An 18,439-nucleotide genomic window follows, 5' to 3' on the forward strand; every position below is an offset into this window, starting at 1 on the left:
TACACTCCACTATCATAACTATAGAAAATTATGTTTTCAAGTTTAACCCTTGTTCAGTTTTGTTTTTTTAACTTGGGGAATTATAATGAGAAAAAAAAAAGCTTGACAACAGCAGTATTATTCATTAACCTGAACATCTGAGGACAGAGAAGGAGAGTGAAACATTGGTCAGCTTGTCCTAGAGAAACCACTTGGTTCCCCATTAGCCATTTATAGACCTTAGAAAATCAGCGGCGTGTTGGTCATATAGCCTTGTTTAAAAAAATTTGACATGGACAATGTAATAAAGATGATAACAGACAAAGAATGCACAGTAAGGAAGTGAGCAACTCTTCTCTCATCAGTCCCATCCCATGAGATATGTCACAGAGTCCCGGGGGGGGGGGGGGTAAGTGACTGAGGTGCTACGCTGGATTCATCTCCTCAAACACTGACTTCTGCATGGCAGATTACACCACGCCACAATACAGACACCAGGTCATCCTACATTGGCCTAAATGCTTTTTTCATGTTCTTTGGGACTGGTGGTATGCCTCAGTCCTCCCTTTTCTGCAATCATGTGAAACCCCCCCGGGTTTTAGAGTAAACCCTCCACATCACAGAGAAAAAGGGCACTGCTAGTTTCTTTTTGCTTCAGTGAATATGTGAAGGCAAGTTTAAGATGATTTGTCTTTGGAAGGTTTCTCTCAGTTTCAGCTCCGTCCACTTGCCTTTAATGTATTATATATTTTGCTACCAGACAACTGTTTACATTCCACATGTAGTTAGGGAGGAGGGTAAACTATTTTGGGATTAAAATGTGGGTCACATCAAGATTAGCTGCAGACCGACAGACTAGACCAAATACACTCGGGATGACCGGAAATAATAAAGTATGCGGCCAAATACAGGTTAATGCAGGCATGACCCAAATGTGTAGAAGTACATTGATAATGATAGCTCCTTCTGCCAAACTATCCACAATCCTCTTCCTCCCATTTCAGACTGGTCTGGTTATGAAACCAGCTTCATTCACAACATAGAAACTGTATTGCCACTGTATTAAACAAAGGTTTGGAGAGGACGGCAAGATTTTGTGTTGTGTCATGTGAATGCATAACGTAGCGACAAGCACTGCTCTGGGAAATATGTCTGTCTGTTACAGTTGGCGTACGATGAATAATGGAATATCTCCCGGGTTGCAGTGTTCTCCTCAACAATGCCAACGCCTTATTTTCAATGCAGATTACATCTTTATCTTTGTCTGAAAAGGCTAACATGGAAGATGATGTTATCAAGTTGGTTCTGATCTGACAGTGGAAAAAGTGCTGATCATTTGATTAAATACAAGTATTTTTACCAGAGTGTAGAAATACTCTGTTACCAGTCAAATACATATAAAATGCAGCATCCTAATATAGAGTGAAAATACTACTTGCTAAATGGCCTATATCAAAATAATACATACATTGTATTACCGGATAATTATTGATGCTTATTATCGACACAGTCTCATCTTTATCAACACATGAATCAAAATCTATTTGATCGTGTATTATTCAACACTATTCATAACATAAAACAAACAGTAACATAGTAACAACAGCTATAAGACAAAAATAAGAGCAAAATGTTTAATATGTGATTCTAAATTGTACAGGAGAAGTTGTTGTAAAATGTAATCATTAAATAAAGTCCAAATTCCTCAAAATGGTTACGATTGCAGTACTTAACAATAAATATGGTTGTACTCACATTCCAGCACTGCTGACTGTCTCATTTAAAAAAAGATGAGCTGTATGCCGATGTGCTCATCGTGTAAGCGGGCCCCAATGTTACCATTTATTTTGAAGAATGACCCCTATACAAAGTCTAAATCTGTATGTCTATTGTACTTTACTGCATATTGTAGAAGGATAATTGTTTCTGAAATATTTGTGAATCCTAATTCTCAACTTGACAACAGAGAGGAAATGGGACCTCTGCCAAATCCAAACACTGAATATCCATCACCCCGAGACATCATGCAGGATGCCAAAAGAAACAAAGACTCTTGGGGAAATGACTGTAAAGTGCTACTCTTGCTGCTGGAAATGTATTTGAGGTTTCTGTAGGTCAAGCAAAAATATATGTGTCTAAAGCTCAGGTCTTTTTCCCAGGCATGACAGTGAGCAGAGGTGACAATATGGCCGTCTGCTGACCAACGGCCAAATGGCACGCATTGACTCAACACAGTCCCTTTCACACTCGCAATTAGAGCTAGTGACAGCAAAATGTGCCACCTGTGCAAACAGCTTTATCAATGGGGACACCCCAACAGAGGCTTTAACAGATGACTGAGAACAAGAAGAACAAAGAAACGGACATACTGTAATCTCAAAGCATGACAACAACACAGCGTGAAGGACTATTCACAGTAGTCTGTGGCGAGCAGATAGACAACAAGATGGAGGTGTAATGCTGTGTCAACACAGAGAAAGAAAAGAAAACAATCAAAGTTTAATATTCATTTGATTTAAACTGTTAGGAAAGAATTGACAAACTCAAAATTAGGGATGCTGAGATCGATCGGTCACCGATCGAGATCGGCCGATACTCACTCTCTACCGATCGATCGGTGCTCTCTAAACATGCCGATCGCGAGAGCCGATCGCATGACGTAAAATACATGACACTTTTCTCTGTGTGCGGCAAAACAAGCTCGCCAAAATGGCTTCACCGGTCTGGCATTATTTTAAGGTGTCCGAAAAAGACAGTAAAATAGCGGTATGCAACGTGTGTGAAGCAGAAATCCTGAAGCTCCGCCCGCCAGACCGGTGAGCGGAGCGAAACACACAAGAGTTAGACCTAACACACTTAGCTATTTTATCTATCTCTGGAACAAGCTAAACTAGTTATACATATATTTATTCTTCACAGTCGGGTCACTCATTACTGGATCAGTGAGCTGCAAGAGAAACTGACAGGCTGCCAGGAGAGGGGGAGAGGGAGAGAGGAAAGAGAGCGCTTCCGCTCATTTATCCCGTGTTGTTATTATCCAAAGTGAATGTAAACTTGAATAATGTACATAATCTGAATGTAATAATTAAGTTGATTGTTGTTTGTGGAAGCTCCAGTGAATGAGCCCCATTAACTGAGTTGTAATCATCACTTTAAATGGAAGATTTAAAGTGATGTTTAAATCTTCCATTTAGGCCCCGCCCACTCGATCGGTATCGGCCGATACCGATTCCGGCCCCAAAATTGGCGATCGGAGCATCCCTACTCAAAATATAAAAATAGCAATGAAAGCTTAAAAAAACCGTTATGTACGTATGTTTATAGCACATACATCTGTTAATAGTCCACACATTTATTTATATATTATTTTGTTATACAGTATCTTATTCTACTGCACAGTATTTCATTAAAAAATCAGTTTCATCTCATTTGATGTATAGTTTACTTTTGTCATTTGCAATATGTTCTTGCACTATTTCATGTCTCTTCTCCTTGTATGTCTTAAGGGGATTTTATGCTGCTTTGTTGGACAAGCATGGGAGAGCAAAAAATACTACGCTGTCGCTATTGTGCATGTGACAATATAGTCTGGAATATTTGAATGGAGCTTCCCTATTTAACCTCCAATTCCCATTTATTTTGAATTTAGCGTAACAAAAATGAAGGTAAAAACATAAGAATAAACAAAGTTCTTGTGTTCATAGTGTCTAGCTTCCCCCTGTTTGTGATCTTACACAGGGTCAGTAAGGGGTTAGCTGGCCCTTATTTCCCAGTGAGGGCAGGACAGGATAAACTGAACATGGTGGTCCGTGTTTCCCTTTCCTGCCTTCTATTAGCCTCTTCCCCTGTGACAGTGATTAATGAACACAGTTGTACCATGTCTCATTCCACATCAACCCCCCCCCCCTGCACCCCCTACCAATAGAGAGTGCCACAGGCTACTTGTTCAGCAGAATCCGTCTTCTGTGTGACCTGAAGGAGGCACTTTTCTGCCCTTGCCTTTGTGTCGGTGTGTGTGCAAGGGAGGCAGCAGATGGAGGGTGGGCAGTGCGCTTTGCTAACAGCCCTTTATTACTGGAGTAATGCATCGCCATTATGGGTGTTTAAGACACAAGGCCTGGTGAACAGGGGGAAGGGATGGGGAAGGAAAAGAGAGGCCTAATTACAGTAATGAACTCATGTTCCTGATGTTAGATAGTTCATCCAGGGAGGAGTGGCCCAGCGGTTCAGACTGAAAATAATCCTCTGACACTGTGGCCTGATTAAAGGCCCGGCGGATATTAATATGCTGTCAAAAAAGTTCACGTTCATCGTCCCAAGATTAATCGCCCACTATTACTGATATTTCACCCGGGCAGGACACACGGAATGATGTCGGCCAACTGTGACAGACTCACTAGACTGAGTGACTTCTCATTAGTCACTTCTAGAAAACTGTCCTGTGCTCATTGAGAGAAAGTTCCTCTTCGCAAAGCTGCTGATTATATCTTTTTGTTGCAGCGCTCCAAGTCCTCCATCTTTATTGTAACTTATAGATCAAACTGGGTAGTAAGGTAGCAGAACAATACTTCACTCCTCAACAAAACTGAGCTACGAGTAAAATAATTGCACTTTCGAAAAAGAGGTTTATGTAAATTAAGTCAATGCAAGGATGTTCTACAAAACAGCACTGCATATATTAACACCAAAGCTCCATTCGATGCCAGATGCAAACACATTTTGAGAGCAACATTATTAAGATTGCTCCACTCAGAGCTGACAGCACTTAAGGAAATGAGTCACATACTTTATGCTCAAAAAGCAAGGGCCTTGTCATGAGCCCTTAGAAACTATTCTTGAGAGGAATGCCAAATCATCTGAATGGTTGGCAACAAGGTCCTTTTTAGGTAGCCATCATTTTCTAAAAAGCCAAACCTGTCACTTGTCTTAGACCTCAGGTAACATTTGAAAATATCGTTTGCAGAATTAACTAGTTGATGTGTGACGGTTTGGTAAATTATGTGTGCGAAAAAGTCATCTGGGAGTCACAATTATGCAATCAAAATATCACGATTTGCATATGTGTGGCCATCAAAGGCGCCATTAAACTGCATGTCTCTGCCTGTAAACCCATTGCGCATCATTACAGCCTATCATAATAAAACAGCAGCCTATTGTAGTTAAAAGACACATGGCTCCCAATTAAACCAATTCTATTCGAGACATGTTTTTCACTTCCTTGAAATGTCACATTCCTCTTAAATATCCTCCTTAGTGTCCAGCACCTCGGGTCAATCATGTTTATTTAGCCCCTAGCAAGATGCTGGGCCACTCGGAGCCCTGGGGTGAACACAGACCTGTAATTATGGACAATTATCTTTAATAAAGCCCAGAGTAATTGAGCCCTATTAATGCTCCTCTGTTCTCGGGGAGCAGGAAGTAGTAGCCGGCCTCGTCCCCAAGACGCCGTGACCTCCCGAGTCGAGGCCAAGCTGCAATGCAGTCGTCCTCCCCTCACGCAGCCAAATTAGGGTGCCATGTAGGTTAGAGGCCAAGATGATTACACCCATTTTCTAGCTCATGGTCTTCATCATGTAATGAGTCAGGCAGCATTACTATGTGAAGCTCATTTACAAGTCTTTGTCAGTCCATTTCTTTTGGTTCCTTTTTACCGGCCTTATACTGCTTAGTGCTGACAGGCTGCAGCCAATCAAACGTCTGAAGTATCACTCTGTCATCCTTAGTTTCGCTGCCCGACACTTGATTCCTCAATAAAAAACAATGAATCACATTCCATGTCACATCAAACTCAAATACAATCAAATCTTCCTCGCACACAATAATAGTGTTTCGTCCTCCGAGGAGTTGATTTATAACAACGTGGGGGCTCTGTTTTCAATCCTCTATTGAGAGCAGCTGTTCCAACCTTGCGGTGGGAATCAGAGGGGAGTATGCGATAGTTTTGAGCGATATTACATTTATCGCACTTGAAGTCAGGGAAAGAAGGGGAGAACCAGACACAGGCATCTCTAATCTGATGAAAACACTTGTGTTTCTGCTTCAGTGGAGCGATTATTTACCTTAACTGGGTAAGCAAAGGAGAATGGGAGGTTAAGAAGAGAAGTAAAAGTGGTGGAGTGAGAAGAAGGAAAAAAAAGGAATGGGAGTTTTGCCAAACCTAGCTCAAAGAGATTCCTGCAATTAAACCACATGACCAATTAATTGGGTGATGTTATCCTCAAGAGTGCATTACTGGGGCCTGGGAAAACAGGCATACCATCTTCCCCAAGTGTGTGTGTGTGTGTGTGTGTGTGTGTGTGTGTGTGTGTGTGTGTGTGTGTGTGTGTGTGTGTGTGTGTGTGTGTGTGTGTGTGTGTGTACCACTGCTTACACCAACTATGAAGGTATTGACCAAAAGAAAACCAAATGCACCATTCAACGTCTTCCCCTTTCATCTGCTGCCCATACAATTCAACCTCACAACAGGGAGGAATCTCCCACCAGCTGACACTCAAATTAGCACTGATGCTAAAGCCCTGCCATTAAGTGCCGATCCCTCCCCTTCCTGAACACAGCGATCCCTCCCTATATCTGAGCCGGTAAGAACCCAATCATCTAACTCCACCCTCTCTTATTGTGGTCAGGCCACCAGCCGAACGCGCCAATATTGCATGCCGGGAGTAATGCTGAGGTTTTAATGGCCAGTGTGAAAAGAGGGTCACACCCTCAGTGGGAGGTAAGGAAACCAACAAAATGAGTTCCAGCCAGCTGCCTCATCGAGCCCGATATGTGGAAACAGCAAACTATATTCAGCCTGGTTATCATTTACAAACAAGGATAAGAGGTTAAAACCACACACGTTTACATTTATTTAGGCTAAGCGGGGTTGCATAAGTGGTAAGCTTCTGAATTAAACATAATACTTTGCAAGTGACCGGTGGAAATGTGACAACAACATCCTCTATCAGAGAGGATAGGCTGTATGTCAGTAACCAAACAGAAAGGCAGTTCATCCCCAGCCTCCCTGTGTATCCCAACTTCTCCTCTTCATGTCACTCCATTCGTGTCATTTAGAGCAGTGGTTCTCAAAACATTTTTCAATAATGTACCCCCTTTGAAAAAAAAAATTCAGCCACGTACCCCCTGATCAGCGCAAACACATTTTGTTAAGGAAAACATGCCTATATAAAGAGGTACAGTAGCCTACAGCGCTGCACCATCGGTGTCTGATTTATTAAAACAACAACATTGTAACTGAGAAACACTTATGCTACATTTCAAATGTTTACAATCCATCACTAAATTCATGGCAAACCAATTTGAACATCATGCAATAACACTAAGACGACATTAGTTGCATTGAACTGATCTTTTGAATAAGTTGTACTTACAATTTAGTGAGAAACATGGGCTTGTCATTCTCAGTGACAGGGAGGCAAACTGCAGTTATTACACTTCGCGTTTTGAAATGTGTAACTCTGTTAAACCCACACTGCTCAAACTTCGTTACTTTCCCTAAAATTGATATATTTATTTATTTTGGGGCGTGGGGAATGAAGAGAAACAAATATATGAGCATTTTATGAGCATGGGATTTTGACCCCTCATATAAACATATGCATGCTGCGCTATACTTTGCGGCCACACGCCGTTGCCAAGCAACGCTTATTGTTTAAGTGTCCTTTGATAAGCAGGCAGTCATATAATTAACTAGAACTAGCTAGATCTGATAGATTTGGACATAAACGCGAGTGAAGTCTAACCGGACGCGAGAGAGAGATCAGAGATCAGCTGCTGCTGACAGAGAACACGCAGCTCTGCATGATCACAGCTCCGCCGCTGTGACGGACCGTTGAGTGGAGCAAAATTAAATACACTAAGAGTTAGACCTAACACACTTAGCTAGTTTATCTACTCTGGAACTAGCTAAACTAGTTATACATATATGTATTCTTTACTGTCGGGTCACTTATTACAGGTTCAGCGAGCTGCACGAGACTGACGGGCTGTCAGGAGAGGGAGAGGAAAAGAGAGCACCCCGTTTATTGTTCCCATTTTATTATCCAGCATTACTGTAAACCTTTGAATAAAGTAGTTAATCTACTAATAGCAGTTTGTTTAAATGCATTACTTATGTTGTTTTTTCATTAACATAAAATAAATCTCACGTACCCCATGCAGTACTCCAACGTACCCTAGGGGTCCGCGTACCCCCATTTGAGAACCACAGATTTAGAGCTACACTATACTCAATTTGACATCCAATTTGGCTTGTCCTCAAAGGGTGTGACTTGAGGTCTGCACCCTCCACACAAAAGGGTGCAATTTGCAAGTTGTGGAAACATAAGGCCAGAAATCCTGAGGTGAAAGTTGAAATGAATAGATGCAGATGCTCCAGCTGCAGCTTGTGTTACAGGAGGGGGAAGATGATTTAGAGTCCTGGTGCTGCTTTACAATGACAATAAGCAGACGAGGAGCTAGTATGTTTGTTCTCTAAAACAAACATGGAGACAGAGTGGAGGGATTATTTTCTTCCAACAGAGGAGGGGTACAAATGAGGAGGAATGTGTGCCAGCCACTTTTATGATGTGCCAAAAGGAGAGTCCCATTACCTTAAAAGTCTCCTCCTATCTACCCCGTCCAAAAAGGCAGGAAATCCATGAACACTCCAAGTAAACACGCTTAATGTCATTTTAATCATTGGACAAGTATTCAAATGCATTTTGACATATGCTGTATTTTATACTTAGGCCATGATTTAGGACCAGATTAACGCAACTAGTACATTATCAGTGCTGATGTCTCATAATGGCAATATGAAATGTGACAGGTTTAGCGAAGGAGAAGCATTAGTAAATCGCTGTGTGTTTGTGGACCATTCTCATGGAATTACTAGTTTATTGATTTTGAAGAATTGCCTTAAAGTGATTTGTTTTGGTGTTAAATTTGGTCCACCTGGCTTGAAAATTAAAAAAACAATAGCTTAACAAGGAACATAGCTCCAAATCTGATAACTCAAATGTGGAACTGATCATGTTAAACCATACAGAGTTGCTTTGGCTCTGTTATTACTGTAAATGTAATCCGGCTGCATTCATCGAAACATAATGCAAAACTCAGATGATTCAAACTTGCCATATTGCCCGAGTAAACATGCCAGTTCTGTTTTTTAATATACAACCTCCATGTTTTTAGCTTTAGACCACACTGACCATTTGACATGATGCACATAAACACACACGGTGAGCTCATACCAACATGATAAAAGGCAGAAGCAGAAGACAGTTTTCAAAGAAGACAAGTGTAAGTTTGTTTCTGCAAAAAAAGAGAGCGGCTGGGAGAGAACAGAGGGAGCTCCTGCAAGAGCAAGTAGGCGATTAGAGGCTTTCTGTTTACATCTCAGCGCACACAGACCCGAGTTGACCCTACAGCATAAGAACAATCAGTAGAAGAGATTAAAAAAAGGAGGTCAGACAGCAGCACAGAGTTAACATGCACCCTCATCGTCTCATCATTCCCCGGGCGGCCAGCCTAACAATGCACTGTGGGAAAAGCCCAAATTCACGGATGCCCTGTCAGTGCCCCAGGTGCACAGACTTAAGAAGAACACACAGGCTCTATCACACAAGCGCAGCAGTGTATCCAGGACTCTATCCTCTGGCATGAGAGCTACTTCAAAAGAAACTCTTTATACTCTGTCTGCATTTTGATCTATATAAAACCCACAAGTTAGAAAAACACAGTTTGCTTCTGGATTGAAGAGACGAGACTGCAAAAAAAGGAAGTTGTTTCATACCAGACTTCAATACTTTCATAACAGCGTTGGAAAATTGAGCAGCTTTCCACAGATATAAGACAGCTGGACTGAAAGAGGCCATGGAGATGAAGCTGCACTGTCTGATATCTGTGGTTACACAGCTAAAGCCGAGGTCACTGCCCTCCACAAGCCATCTCGCCACACCTCATCTGTCAACAGTTGTGCTCTCACGTGTAAAATTAAACAAAAGATAGCGGTTTGCTTTGCCGCGGACTCTGTGGTTCGGACTGGTGGTTATTCCTAGCCTTATCACGGAGGCAGCTTACACGAACATGAGTCTGTTTTCCTACGCCACTGAGTGCACCCATGAGTATACTCCACTTTGTGCTAGCAGTAGCTCCATCTGGAATGTCTAAAGCTCGGGGGTCAGCCGAGATCCGACTCCATCTCACTTGGTTCAGGGAACAGTGAGTATTTACCCAACAGAAATGGTCAATTCTTTTCATTTCCTGCACACATTCAGATCTCATAATATCTACCATATGCTCAGTTCCAGACAAAGAAAAGGGGTTCTGCCAGTAGAGAGTGGTTTGTTTCAAGCACTTTGATTGTGTATAGAAGCCAGGGAACTAAAGGGGGGGAGCCATTGTAAATCCAATTATGTGTATAGTAATCCATGCAACATGAAGGCACATATCTTTCACTTCTGCTTCTCTGCAAACATCAGTTGAGTCTTCGGAAAGGAATTGATTGTGTTGTGAAGCACCGCAGCATGTTTTGAAGCCGCGCATGTTAAAAGCGTTCAAAAGCAACATGTTTTGCTATAAAAACAATCAGCGTGTCACTAGCATTTTGGCATGCTAAATGCTCAGTAAGTATCCACTACAGATGTTCTTCAAGTGCTTCAAGAGTCACGAATCTGAGCCAATACTCAATCAAAGTCATTTCACGCAGTATTTCTATTGCAAACATAAAGTATACCTTCTTGTGTAATTTCTAAATTCCAATGTCAGGTAGTGCATTAAGATGACAGCTGTTGATAAAACGTACAATTTACCACTGCAGCTTTGGAATGAAGATCTTTATGGGCCAAGATTAATATAATTACTAACAGCAATCCATCAAGTAGGAGCTTAACCACAGTCACAGCTCTGATGCTAGCTTCAAATAATCACACTGACGAGGTGTAGGGCAGAACTATGCGGTAAAGTTACGTTTTGTAAAGAAAAGAGCCCCTGTTCTTGAGTTGGAGTGGGTCTCATATAAAAGCAGCACAAAGTAGTGTGGGAGAAAGACAGGCCTTCTCCTGGCTCCACTAAAAATGGGAGTCTCCTACCCTGTGGCCCTGCCAGCTGGCTGTGTGCCCAGCGCCTGCCAGGCAGCACACTGCCATTGTCCTTTAGTTGTTTCAGGGTGATCTCAGAATTAAAATAGACAGGACTACAGAATTTGCCAGTTTATACACACATGAAAGTACAGCACTGCGGCAAACTGAGCCCCTCAATGCACTGAGTTAAAAGATTTAAGTGAGGTTGTAAACTTGGTAAAGGATCAGCTAGAGAGTCCCAACTCGGATACAAAATTAATGAACACTGAATAATATGACTAATGGAATAGCGTGTTATTAGAAATGTGGCTAGCGGTGCTACCACGAAGCACTTAGTTGTACGTCAGGTAACATTAACAAGCCGCATTAGTATCACAACTGAGACGCACATGCATAGTTTTAGATGTCACTCCCACGGCCTTTTCAGGTCTCACAGACTGAAGCTCCTGTATGCTCCCGACAGAAGGAGGCCGTGTTTGTTTTTGGCTGCTCTAGTGGAGCCCCGCAAACACAGAGCACTGGGCTGTGGCCCTTCTCCAAAAGGGACCATCTGTCCCCCGAACTTGGGCTAGCCACACCGGCTTTCAGTGCTATGGTGGGACAGAGCTGGACGTGCAGGGTTGATGCGGCCCAGCAGGCCTCCAGAAGAAAACCAGCACCTATTTCCATCAGCACACATCCTCCCTCAGCATGCTGCTTACCCTGCAACCTCCAAAGCAATGACAGCAGAGTGCACTTTCTCAGGAACAGAGAGAAAGAAAACAAGGAGAGGAGGGACGAGATGGTGAGAAGAGGGCTCGCATTACAAAAGAGAAGCTGCAAAAAGATTCTTTGAGTTTGGATCGAAAGCTCTGGGCTGCCTCTCCTTTTGCTGAGGTCAGTAATGGCGCGTTTCCACTGCACCGGGTAGCTCGCTTTAAGCGTGCCGAGCCGTGCGGGGCCCGTTTTTGGTTGCGTTTCCACTTGGCCTAGTTTTGGGTCGGGGCTACTTTTTCACCTTTTTTCTGGCCCGACTAAATCGTGGTTCTAGGGCCAGGAACAACCAGGCTGAGTCGGGCTGAGTATGCTAAACTAGAGAGAGAATCGCTGGCAAGGGGGCTACAACTACAACAAGATGAACATATTTGACCGTGATTTAATTGTAATACACGTTTCAAAATGATGCCGAAGTAACAATATACTGATACCGGTTAGTAAAAACCATGAATTAATGCTTTGACAAGTCTGCAGACAGACGGCAGGCGAAAAACCCTTTTAAAATGCATGTTTTCTAAATGTAGCTTGGCTAAGCTAACGTTATATATGCTCCGACCTTCCACACTCACAACAACGGCCTATACAGACATAAATAAACCAGGGACTGTAGGCTATTCGCCATGACACAGGCAGTCTGTGGTTTGTACTTGTTTAACTTTTGTCTAGTTTCTGAACAGATATGAGGAGCTGTGAGCTCTGAGTGCTAAGAGCTAACGGCTGTGTTGTTTTTCTGGGGCTCTCATTGAAGATGACGTCACGGCTCCGCCTACACTGCGTTACTATAGTAACTGCCCCAGTTCCTAAACTGTAATGGAAGCGCAGCATTAAAGTGAGCCGGGGCCTAACCAAACCGAGCGAGGCCTGCAGTGGAAACGCGCCATAAGAGTCCACATAGTCACATTAGCAGAGGAGTAGGTAAACTGTGAAACTGTTAAGATTGAGAGATGACACGCTAATGCACAAACACATTCACACACATCACTCAGGCAGGAGCATTTATATAAATGCTACCCAGCCTGTGCAACCTCAGAGCAGCGGAAACGTATCTCCCTTATTTCAACCGCGGCACACATTTTCTTTTCAAAGATTGTTTTTTAGCCTCGGACTAGTGTTGCTGACAGAAGTCTGGCTTAAGATACAACATTTGGACTTCAGGGCAGCACTTGGAGGTTCCACAGCTGACACAGGATAGAGGTTTAGTCAACCGGAGGATGCGAGGGGTGGGGAGGACAGGAGTAAACACGGATGAATCACGGGTTTACTCACCCTGCAACAACTTTCTGTGCAGCGTCTGCCAGAGACACAGAATCACAAATTCCTCTTGTGATACACCCCAGAGGCTTGAGTGCTCAAACATACGATTGTCCTAAAACAACAATATGCTCTCTTAAGAGATTCAAGTCAAACTGAGGTCAATATGCATTATTTAGCCTTTACATTTTTTCCTTCGAGGCCGTCGAATGAAAACCAACATTAGGTATCAACTGTTGCCATGCTTACCTGATTAAGAGAATCCATTTTCATCAGAGCTATAAATCCTAAGGGCAGACGACTCAAAGCCATGCGAGCCGCTGTGCTAATGAGTCCACTGTGGAGATGCTATCCAAGTGCATTAATAAATCCATCAGCCACTTGTTGAGAGGAACCCGCTTCACTCCACAGCAGAAAGCCTCAAAAATAAACAACCCTTCCTTCTGCGCCTTTACCCAACAACACGTCCGGGGAGAAAATGGAGAAAAATAGACTGAAAAGAAGCTAAGAGTAAAATAAGGAAGAGTCTGCCTGCCATCGGGGAGTCAATATAGTGAAATGCATACAGCTGCCCCTTAATGCTCACTACCCTCTCCCTCCCCCTGTGACAAAGCCACCAACAGAATGAATGAGACATTAGCATATGTAAAGGAAAGTAGGTGGCTGTGCTGGGTGGGGAACTGTTGGAAGTTGGTGGTTGGGGGGGAAGGGGTGGGCCGTGACATTCACAGCTCCTTGGGCTGACAGGAAGGACAAGGGAAAAAGAGGGGGAAAAGCTATTGTCACAGTGAAAAGATGCCCAGGCCAATCCTGTGCCCTTCCTTACGAGTGCTTACATTTGGAGCAACGGGAGATGGAGGAATCCACTTATCTGTTCTGAACCACAGCTTGGTACAAAAGTCTGTCTGACTAGCTATGACTTAAACACACTAAGATAAGAGGAAAAAAACAACCAGAGAGGGAGAATTGCCCCTTATTTTAAAACTGATAATCCGTCTAGCACATGCCATATGCTGAGCATGCATATCTTTACCTCCAGCAGAACTAGGAAACAGACAGGAGGGATGTAAGGGGAGGAGAAGCAAGGAAGAAAAGTGAATGAGAGTTCATCTCTGAGAGCACTACTCTCTGATGCCTCACTGCAAACAGCTGTGGGTTTAAGGGCCTACACGGCCTACACACAGCAAGCCGGAGAATTAGCGGCAACAAAGAATGACGGCAGTGTGCTCAAGTGCAGCTTTAGTGAGAAGACGTGACGCATCAGAGACTGCAGCTGACAGACAGCAAGCCGCAGTCATGTCGGTTCTGCACCTGCACGGCGGGGAATAACAAGATAAGTGGTATATTACAAGTTGCAACTGGCAAAGTCAATGCTTGCATTCAGAACAATCCAATTTGCGGTTTCAAAACAAATGTGACTATTTAATCCCTTTTCTTCTGGTGCCTGCAACCATTATCAGCTTGGAAAGGCACCAGAGTGATGACAGCCCTTGACGCCTGCTGGTCTACACAGACTGCAGGTGTGACTTTTCTGCCATGTCATGACCAAGTCTACAACCAATGTGTCTTTATGAGGAGATCTAGATCCTTTCATTTTGACCAAAAATAAAATGTAATTCACACTGACTTGACAGAGGAAAAAAAAGGAAAAAACAACAAATGATCCAACTAATCGACTTCGATGGGATCAGCCCTAATTATTTTTTTTTAAATGTATGAGAAAAAGTAATTGTTTTACTATTACATACAGACTTCTTAGTAGCAATTTCCTCTTATGCAAGCACGGATCAGCTGGTTTTAGCTGTAGTCTTTGAAATGTTCAAATTCGACAAGACGTCAGGTTCTGTCATGAAGTGTTTGATCAGTTGCTTTTTGATGACGCTTGTTGTTTGAGGTCAGCCCAGTGTGTCATGCCCCTATACCATTGTGAAAGTGAAGCAGTCTTGTGACTAAGGGTTTATGGCTGAAATGCAGGTGTGGAGACTGTTATAAAACCCTTCTCAACTACCACTGAAGCACTTCTGAGCAAAGCACTTTGAACAACTGCATGACCATCATTAAAAGCTACACTTGTGCTTTACAATAACTATAGGTATGAATGTGTGCGAGTGTTTATGTGACGCCAGTTATTTCTGAAGACGTCAAACTTCTTAAGATGCATAAACAGGGTCAATAAAGAACAACTCTGTGAGGTAAATGACTTTTGATGATAGATTTCTCCTTGTGTAGTGCAACATAATTGACTTTCAGGGAGCTTAATTGGAAAAACACTAAAACAGTGTCACTCTAACCACTTCCTGAAGACTACTTTGCTCTCTCTGGTTGGAGGTAGGAGCATGTTAATAGCAGGAAGTGACAGACTTTAATCAAGCTGTATGAATGGCAGCAAGTACAGGTCTTTGTGCCACAAACTGCTTTGATCTCGCCTCTGCAGGCAGGTTCTCAGCTTTGATTCAAACTAAGGGGAAGGAAAAGGGTTTTATTTGAAGAGTGGGAAGCCCCAGGAGGTAACACTTAAGAGTTCTTGTCACTGCATCCCAGCAAACTATTCATCAGCCTACACACATGTGCAGCAGGGCTTGTGGAGAAACACACAATCCCACAAACACTGCTCGTTTGCACATGGATGTCCGGGTCTGATGGGTAATTTACACACCAAGGGTAGTCATTACACAAACGGATACACATGCAAACCGACAAACAAACACTATAACAACATCGTTCACAGCTCACCTTTCAAATGCAGAGTGCAGAGTTTTGACGGATTTAACAAAATATATACAATGATGAATGTTGCTTTTGAAAGAAATGCACTCGTAGTGGCTAAAGAGAATTTTCTTTGAGGAATGTAAAGTATATTTTATTTTATTCAGTTCGGAAATGAAACAAATTTGGGATTTTTTCTGGACACAACATTTTTGTTGATTTTTCAAAATGACAAAACCTTTCTTCAACATTTTTAAAAGATGAGATGCCCGCTTTGGATCATAAGGTACACAGTTTAGCATGAATGTCGAGCACATATACATCCTGTAACACCACAATATGGTTTTTTTACACTTCTGATGTTTCAATGAAATAACAGAGATGTAGTAGTTGCTGGTAAACATGTTATTAAGTGAACTTTAGAGGTCCTGCTATATGGATTTTTTTTTTTTTAAACCTTGCACAGAGTCTTGGTAGTAGTTGACTTGTCTCCAGTTCTTATGCGAAGCTAACTCACCGGCTGGAGCTTTGTATGTAGACATGAGTGGGGTATCAGTCTTTGCAAGAGAGTCTAAATGTGTACATCACAAAATCTTTTAACATTGCCTTTTTAGTATTGGATATTTATTTCAACTGGAGAAGTCTAAAAGATTGTTTTCATCATATACATCAATATGTAATAAATGTATTCCCTTACTTGTTCAAAGTATTATCACAATACATTTCCACTCAACATTGTCTAAAATATGTACGACTTTTACGTTTTTATATCAAACACTCTTACTGGAGCTTGTTCTTACTCGAAAAGCCCAGAGGGCAAATCCTGTCGTTGTACAGTCAACCTGGTGAGACAGCCCCGCTCTGCATGCTAGTATGGGAGCCATTGAGGCTTGCTTCATAATTACAGTACTAACCTAGTTAAAACAGCATAATGTGATAAGGAACTAGGGCTTCTGCCTGATTACTTCCACCGGGGAACATTTCATAATTTACCAAGAACGAAAGGCACCTGCATCCGCTTAGATTCAGCCCTCATTCATGAGCGTGTGACGATAGCCAGGCATGTGATACATTTGCTGTCCAGTATTTTTAGTCCTGCTGATAACGGCATGCTGTGGGAAGGCAAGTTTCTCCTTAGTGATGCAGAGTAGGAGAGGGGCTGTTTAGGGAAATGGCCTGTTCCTCCTGCAGAGAGGAAGGGAGGAAAAGCAGCTGGCAGGCAACAGGCAGACACAGCATCTCTGAATGTCACTTCTCTCCCCTCTCCGCCCCCCTCCTCTTCTCTCTCTCCACCTCCTCTCCTCCTCTCAGTTTGTTCCGTATCTGTTGTCTGAATTCATCAGAGAACAGGAGGCTGAGCTGCTGCCCCCCGCCCCCCCCTCCATGCCACTCCATCTCTACGAAAGTGGAAGACTGGAAGGGGGTAGTTGGCATATGAGGTGGAGGGGTGGAGAGTAAACAGGGCCTTCGCATCCCTTCATGTTGTTGCTAGGCAACTTTTACTACATATGACAGCCTTGAGTGACAGCAGACCTCCCTTCGGAACAAAGACAGAAAGTTGAGGCAGAGAAAGGAGAGGAGCAGAGAGCAGCACAGTGACGAGGGGTGATTTGGTGAATTTAAAGCAATAGAAAACAACACAATGAAACAAAGGTGAACCAAGATGATCACAGTCGTCCACTAATTTGGGGACCCACCAAGAATAAGCTAAATCTGACGAATCAGGACATCATTATTATTCTGTTACATAATAACAGAATAAGAAAGCACATTTGACAAATAATGTAAAATAATACAACAAAACTACTCTATGGGTAACTACTAGGGAAGATACAAGAACATACTTCTGCTACAGATAAGTTGATACCAAAAACCTTAAAACATGAGTACATGCAGATACAGGGGATCAGGACTCGAGACTCAATCTAATAACTATCCAGGCTCCCAAGGGACAACCCATTACACTTCCATAATGATGCTACATTGTTAACTAAATAAACGGTTTAGAAATTGGCAGGCGGAGAGCTAGTTGCCATAATGGTCCTGTTCGAGGTCATGTTCGAAATGAGTATTGTGCGAAAGTAAAAACAGTATTAAGATGGTAACAATTTGAGATGAAACTTAAAAAATAGTGTTTTGTAAAAATAATGTTTCCATAGTAACCTCAAAAAGATATTTGACCCGTTTAACATTTAACACCTGCACTTAGCATCTTATAACTACTAATGCCAATCTTTTTTCCTCATCAAAGCAAATATTTCTTATTCTACATGACAACAAATGTCCCTGGTATCAAATACTAAACGTGTGCTATTTTGACATCCCTAGACATGGCAGATTTTGCATTGTGTCAAGGGATTGCAAGCCGAAAGGGTTGAGAACAAGACTTAAACAGCACAGTACTTTTTAAAACATTCTGCCATCAGTCCAAACAACGTTATATCTGTTTGTACCTGAGGAAGCAAACTTAATTGATGTTGCTGTAATCACACTCCAGAGCACTCTAATGGATTCATATTTGAACACTACAACATTGAGGAGGTCTTCAGTAGTTAAGTCATTATCCAAGTCTTGTTTAGAGTTTGCACATACTCTCTCATTACCTATGAACAGGATCTGTAGAAACTCCCGAGGCAGAATACCAGCATTGCCACCACAAACTCCAAACTATACTTTGGCAAAAG

General features: G+C 42.4%; 1 protein-coding gene across 7 annotated transcripts in view; it reads right to left on the bottom strand.

The window, feature by feature from the left end:
• Positions 1-18,439, bottom strand: part of LOC117562665 (signal-induced proliferation-associated 1-like protein 2) — an 82,770-nt gene that overhangs the window by 52,309 nt on the left and 12,022 nt on the right. Inside the window, exon 1 of one of the 7 annotated variants that reach the window (XM_034240519.1) lies at positions 13,299-13,659. The exons of the other annotated variants lie outside the window; for them this stretch is intronic. The gene's annotated coding sequence lies outside the window, so the exon portion shown is untranslated. Of the gene's footprint in view, positions 1-13,298; positions 13,660-18,439 lie in introns of those variants that run through there. 7 annotated transcript variants of the gene reach the window in all.

The sequence above is a fragment of the Gymnodraco acuticeps genome, unplaced genomic scaffold, assembly GCF_902827175.1.
Source record: "Gymnodraco acuticeps unplaced genomic scaffold, fGymAcu1.1, whole genome shotgun sequence".
Classification (NCBI taxonomy): domain Eukaryota; kingdom Metazoa; phylum Chordata; class Actinopteri; order Perciformes; family Bathydraconidae; genus Gymnodraco; species Gymnodraco acuticeps.